The following is a 6,553-nucleotide window of genomic DNA, read 5'->3' on the forward strand; positions in this document are numbered from 1 at the left end:
AACTGGAAACCTTAATGACAGCAGTCTTGCCTGTCTGCGCCGCTGACTCACGCGGTGACCCAGACTCCAGTCACCCGGCGGCCTCCCTCCCGCCCTCTGGCCTCAGTTTCCCCGGCCGCCGAACAAGGAGGCCACTGTGTCGTTATTCATTCCTCAGAGCGCATTCATTACGGAGCGTCGCCGCCTCCCCGGGGAAGCGACAGAGGCGACGAGGTTTTAATTATCCCTGGTGGGGTCGGGGGCGGGGAAGGCCGAGCTGGGCTGGGTAATTGGACACAGGGACTATTCCCAGGTCGGCTTCAGCTCTTTATTTTAAACCTTCCTTTCCACTTCATCATATTAGAGTTTTACCTTCTCACTTCTTCTCCACTCTGGTGGAGCTGCCTGAAAAGCAATGAAGTGACTCACCACCTCGGTCCTGGCGGATTAGGCTTCTCACAAATGTTGCATGTTTAATTAATCTCCTCGCTACAAACTTCAGCGCCTACTAAGGGCCAGGCCCTGCGTGGTTAACACCGAAGATACAGTTGAGCAGGAGACTGGCCAGTTCTTGAGCGCAGCCTGTCAGAGGAGCCACCTTGAAGCAACCGGCTTACTTGTTAGATCCTTGTGTGGGAATAAAATGGATCAAATTACTGACGCAAGAAACTGGATGAATCTAAGCTAGACACAAAAGAGTACATACTGTATGACCCACTTGTAAAAAGGCTGGAAAAGACAAATCTAAGCCATAGACCACCGTTGGTTGTCAGGGCCTGGGACAGAGGGAGGGAGGTGACTGGGATGGGGACAGGGCAACTCTGGGATGACGGAAATGTTCCATATCTTGATCAAAGCAGTTACGTGAGTGTATATAGCTATCAAAACTCACCAAACTCTAAAATGGGTGCATATTATTGTATGTAGATTATACCTCAATGAATCGAGGCCATTAGTCTCAGGAGTCTGGGAGCTTTGTCAGCCTTATGGCTAATCAGCCTTTGGCATCATTCTTAACATTTGAAAATGCATTGAAAGAAATAACTTAAAACATACCCATAAAACTTTGGCTATGGAAAGGGATTGAGGAGGGAGTAATGTTATTTGTTGAGAGCTCCAAAAAGCAGCCTGTGCTTATGTTATTTACTGAAATTGTAGAAGTCCTGAATATTAGTGTTACTGTTATTACCCCCATTTTACAATGAAGGAAACAAGCTCAAAGAGAGAAAATGATTCACCCAGCCTCACTAGACTAACCCCGGCAGACATCACTGAGAGGGACCATCTGCATTTCTCAGTGGACTTACCTGATTTTATCGCTGTGTGTGGGACACCGAGGTCTGAGGTTCAGGGTCACCTGCAAGGGCTTTGGAAGCAGAGGGGACCCTGTTAGAATGCGGCCCCTCCTCTTTCTAGTGATGGGACCTGGGGCAAATGACCCTCTCTCAGTCTGGGTAAAATGGAGACAGCTCCCTCAGGAGTTGGAATGAGAAGCCGGCAAGTGCTCAGCCGGGTGCCTGGTTCAACACGCGCCCATGAATGTTGGCACCACCGTGACCTCGGCAAGTCCCTTTTCTGTAAGGGCCTCAGTGTCCTCACCTGTAAAATGGGAGGGTGGGCTCTAAATTCCCCTCCACACCCTGACAGCCTGGAGTATTTGCAGGGAGGAGGGTGGGAGTGAGGAAGTATTAAGTAATTTCCAGGGATTGAGAGCAAAAGCAGTTCCTGGGAGGCATCCCGAGAGGCCCTGGTCCCTTTTCAGAAGCTCAGGATGGAAGGGATCTGTGGGGTTTTTCCTTATCCACGCCCTGCCCCAGAAAGGAGAGAATCTCTGACACCACGGGGTCCTCAGCTTCTGCTGGAACAGTCCTGGGGTGGAAGGCTCAGTCCCTTATGAGGCCGCCTCCTCCACTATTGGGCATCTCTGGTTTCCAAAACATTCTTCTACCTTATGTGGACCCCCAGTCTGTCCTCCTGTGTCTCCTTTTAAGCCACAGCTTTGGTGACCAGGCCCCGTGACCCCATTGGGAACATTTTCCTCCTTTCTCTCTGTCCACACCTTTCCCCTCACCCACTAAGGACTAAGCCGAGGGAAGGCAGGCAGGCTTGTGGCCTGCCCACCGGGGACCGGCAGCCTGCTCTCGGCACCTTGTGGGATCCGTGTCAGCCCCGTTCCCAGGGACCAGGGTGAAAGCCACTGTGACCTCCTCTGAAAGACACCCCGCGTCTCTGGTTCTGGGAAGCAGGACCCTCACACCCCTCATTGTTCAGAGGCCAACCAGCCGAGGAGATTTAGAAACTGCAGTGCAAATTCACACACATCAGAAACACACACACACGCACACCACACACACCACCCTGTGCATACAGCCCAGGCAGCCCCAGAGGATCTCACATGCAGCGCACAGCTTGTGTCCTACCCGAGGGGCCCAGATGAGGGGTCCGGACAGCTCCCAAGGTCCTGGGCAGGGCTGGGCACCCCCGAGGGAGGAAGGGCACCTTCTCTTTTGCACAAAGGAGGCCTCTGGCCTCCCCCGCCCCCCCTTGCAGCACAGCAGTCGCCCCACCTGCAGGCTTTCTGGACTGTTAGACCGCAGGGCCCTAGGACCCCCCAGCCCTCCCCACTGGAAGTCCCTGTCCCATGTGGGGTCCCCACCCCTCCGCTGCTCTGGGTGCCCCCCTCCAGGACCTGGCTCAAGGTGCACCTCAGCTCTTCCCTCCCCAAGCCCCTCTGTCACTCATTACCCGGACCTCGCTGTCACGGTTCACCTGTTTAGCACCCGCATGCGTGTTTGGCGCCTGCTTGGGCCAGGCCCTGGGCTCGGTGCTGCAGGTGCAGAGCGGACGAGGTCAAGCTCACAGTCAGTGGGCGTCGGCCACCTGCAGGCCAATGGTCACACGCAGCGGGCTGGGCCATGGCAGAGGCATCTGTGGGAGCTGCGGGAACCCAGAGGGGGCACCTGTGACCTCAACTGGGGGAGCTGTCATGGAGAACTTCTTAGAGGAGATGCACGCCCGTAACTCCAATCACTGTGACTCACTGCATGCTGAGCTCTGTCCCCTGTCACCATAAAGGGAGGCCTTGGCGTGGGCTGGAGACTGGGCTAGAGTCTTCAGCCTTGGGAAAGGGTATCCAGCTCAGCCTCAGTGTCCTCTTCTGTGAAATGAGGGTGTCAACCTTGTCCTTGTGAGAGAACAGTTGAGGCGATGTGGTGAGGTGGGCACCGGAGCCACACAGGCTGCCTTCACATCCCAGCCTCATCACCATGAACTACGCTGTTCGACCTTGGGAAAGCTAGCTCCCCCATGACTCAGTGTCATCTGAAACATGGGAGCCAGAACAGGAAGCCAGAACAGGGTTGTTGGAAGGATTTAAAGCATTTCAGTCAGGCAAGGGTTTAGAGCAGTGGTTGACACATGGTGAGCCCTGTGTGTACAGAATACGTGTACTTGCTTAGCTTAGCAGCCCCTGGTACATAGTTAGGAGCTCAACCAATGTGCCAGCATGGACAGGCCATCAAAGAAGTCTCTTCATCCCACCAGACCTTTATCTTTATCTTTCACTGTGTCTGAAGGGAGAGATGCCCGGCTGGGTGAACATGTGTTTGCTGTGCTACTTTCTTGGAGAGTCAGCCTGGGCCTTGGTTTTTGGAGGGTGTGGCGGTGACAAGGAGGTTCCCTTGGTCACTAGGTGGATGGCCACATGTGCTGGCCCTGTGCCCGTCTTCTCCCAGTTGGCACTGTCACTTGGAAGACGGCAGTGGCACTCACAGTGATCTGATTGCTTTCCGAACGCCTCCTTTTCCCAAACATGGGCTCACGTTGGCTCTGAGCAGATTTCCATGATCACTGCCATCTCCTCGTTCGTTTCCTTCTCCTCAAAATAAATGTATAAATATCAAACATTCTGGCCATTCCTCAAACAATTAGAGCTACCTTACAACCCAGCAATTCTACTCCTAGGTATATGAGAAATGAAAACATATGTCCTCATCTGTAACATGGGAGTCATAACAGGAAGGACTTGTATGGAAACTCCTACAAGTTTGTTTACAACTCCTACAAGGAATGTTTACAGCAGCATTATTCACTACAGCCAAAGCGTGGAAACAACCCGAATGTCCATCAAAGGACCAGTGGATAAGTAATATATGGTATATCCATACAACGGAATATTATTTGGCCATAAAAAGGAGTAAAGTATTAATGCATGCTAGAGCGTGGATGGGCCTTGAAAACATTATGCTAAATGAAAGGAGCCAGATGCAAAAAGTCACGTATTGTATGATTCCATTTATTTGAAATGTTCGGAGTAAGGAAATCTATACAAACAAAGTAGGTTAGTGGCTATGTTGTTGAACCCAAGTGCGTGTGCCTGACGCACAGTGAGGCCAAACAAACAGAAACGCCAGAGTCTGGAGTGGAGAAAGGTTTATTGCAAGGGCCAAGCAAGGAGAGCGTGGTGACTCAGGCTCAAAGGGCCCAAAGTCCCTGATGGTTTTCGAGGAAGAGTTTTAATAGGCAAGATTTGCGGGGAGGGCTGCAGGGTGTGTGACCTGCCTCTGACTGGTTGGTGGTGAGGTAACAGGGCCGTGTTCCAGGAATCTCAGTCATCAGCCTTCTGGTTCCAACCAGTCTGGGGTCCAGTGCTTATGCTTAGCTTGAAGTTACCAGCCTCCACCTGGGTGGGGGCCTCAGTTCCTGCAGAATATCTCAGAGATCTTTATCACATTGTTATGCATATCCCCGCAGGAGGAACCAAGACCAGGCCCCATGCTGCACTATTGTTTCTTTCTGCGTTCCCTCACTCCCTTAATTAGTAACTGTTTGAATCTGCCCTTTGGAACTCTGGGAAGGTCTTGGCGGCTGAAACATTTTTCCTCCAAACAAGAAATGGGGGACACGGAAAGGCTTTTGTACACAGGAGGGCACCCCAGTGTCCTACTTGGTTTCAATGCCCCCCTTTTCTTTGATACTCCTCAATCTTGAGGGGAACAGGTGTTGGACAAAAAAAAGAATAACGTTTCGGGAAGAGAGGTGGATCATAACCTTGGCAGAGGAACTTGGTTTTAAGGGGACTCAGTTTTGGTTCCTTAGGGCCGGGGTGGGATGGGGGTCTGGGGTCGGGGGATTGGAGGGTGATAGCTAAAGGATATGGAGGGTCTTCCTGAGGTGATGAAAATGTTCTAAAACTGACGGTGGGGATGGTTGCACATTATCTGTGAATAGTCTAAAACCTATCCGATTGTACACTTTGAGCGAACTGTATGGTATGTCAGTTATATCTCAAGAAAGCTGTTAAGTAAGTACTGGATAAGTGCAATGTGTTCTTTCCACACAGGGGATTTATGGCACTGACAGAGCTCCCACACCACAGGTGGGGACAGTGTCAGGTGCAGAGGCCCAGCACGGAGTCCCCGTGGTGTGCTCTGGGCACCTCTCCAAGCCCATGGCCCCCCTGCAGACCAAAGTGCCCCCTTCCCCTCTTCTGTGGCTGCGTACACCCCACAGCTTCTGCGACCTTCCTGTTTCCTTTTCTCATCACCACAGCCTGGGAAACCCCTCCTCACTCACTGTTCGGTGCCCAAAAAACATCACCCCTCCGCTGCCAGCCTCACCCAGGACTTGTCACTCCCTGTTGGGGTTCCTGGGTGTTTTGCTCCTGGGGAGTGAGACTGTTTGCTTGTCTCTTTCCCCAGCTGAGCAGAATTTCCATGAGACTATCCCACACCCATTCCTGGAAGAAACTAGGTGCTAAATAAATGCCGTTGAGTTGATCTGAACAGCAAGAGACTTAAACTGAACCAATGAATGAAAGCCTTCCACCTGAAATGTTCAATCCTGAGCTCAGATTTTTTCTTTTACTGACTCATTACTTAAATCCATTTTTTTTTTTAACTCAAAAAGTACCCAATGAACCAGTTTGAGTTGGAACCCCAGCTATGCATTTTCTGAATTCGTTCCAGTTGAACCAGAATACAATAAGAACATAATGTTTTCCAGGCTGAAGCTGAAAATGTCCCAACGTGCGGAAAGGTCTACCAGTCCTTTTCTGGGGGCGGGGTGGAGAGACTCCGGTTCCTCACACCCTCTGCAGGTCAGAGCCCCTCCTGGCTCAAGGGTCTTCAAGTTTCTGTTAGGGGAAACACTGACTGAAACCGCCCTCCCTGGCCAGGCAACATGGTAACCACTTGCACGAGTTCTCTTAAACAGTAGGTCCTGTTTAAGGACCACCGAACTAACAAGCTACCGCCAACCGGAAGAATTCGAGAAAGGTCAAAAGGAGAGAGGAGGCGCCCATCCATATGTCCTTCCAACCTCCCAGAATCCTTGTCGCTGGAATCCGTCTTGGCTGAGTGATGCGTGCGCCACCAGGAAGGACCCTGAGTCAGAACGATTGGCCAGAGACAACCTGGAAACTAACCCCATTCCCGTAAAACCGGAGACTGCGAGCCACGTGGCAGAGCAGTCCTCTGGGTTCCGTTACCCTGCTGCTCTCCACCCAGGCGCCCCTCCCCAATAAAATCTCTTGCTTTGCCAGCACGTGTGTCTCCTCGGACAATTCATTTCCGAG

General features: G+C 51.8%; 1 long non-coding RNA gene across 1 annotated transcript; it reads right to left on the reverse strand.

The window, feature by feature from the left end:
* Window positions 1-427: 427 nt before the first annotated feature.
* LOC112407457 (uncharacterized) lies at window positions 428-2,482 on the reverse strand. The gene is made up of 3 exons (XR_003004751.1): window positions 2,400-2,482; window positions 1,287-1,345; window positions 428-606 (listed from the first exon to the last, which is right to left on the reverse strand). It is a non-coding gene; the product is annotated as an uncharacterized LOC112407457 (long non-coding RNA).
* Window positions 2,483-6,553: the final 4,071 nt, after the last annotated feature.

Source organism: Neophocaena asiaeorientalis, unplaced genomic scaffold (assembly GCF_003031525.2).
Source record: "Neophocaena asiaeorientalis asiaeorientalis breed wild unplaced genomic scaffold, Neophocaena_asiaeorientalis_V1.1 scaffold133, whole genome shotgun sequence".
Classification (NCBI taxonomy): Eukaryota; Metazoa; Chordata; class Mammalia; order Artiodactyla; family Phocoenidae; genus Neophocaena; species Neophocaena asiaeorientalis.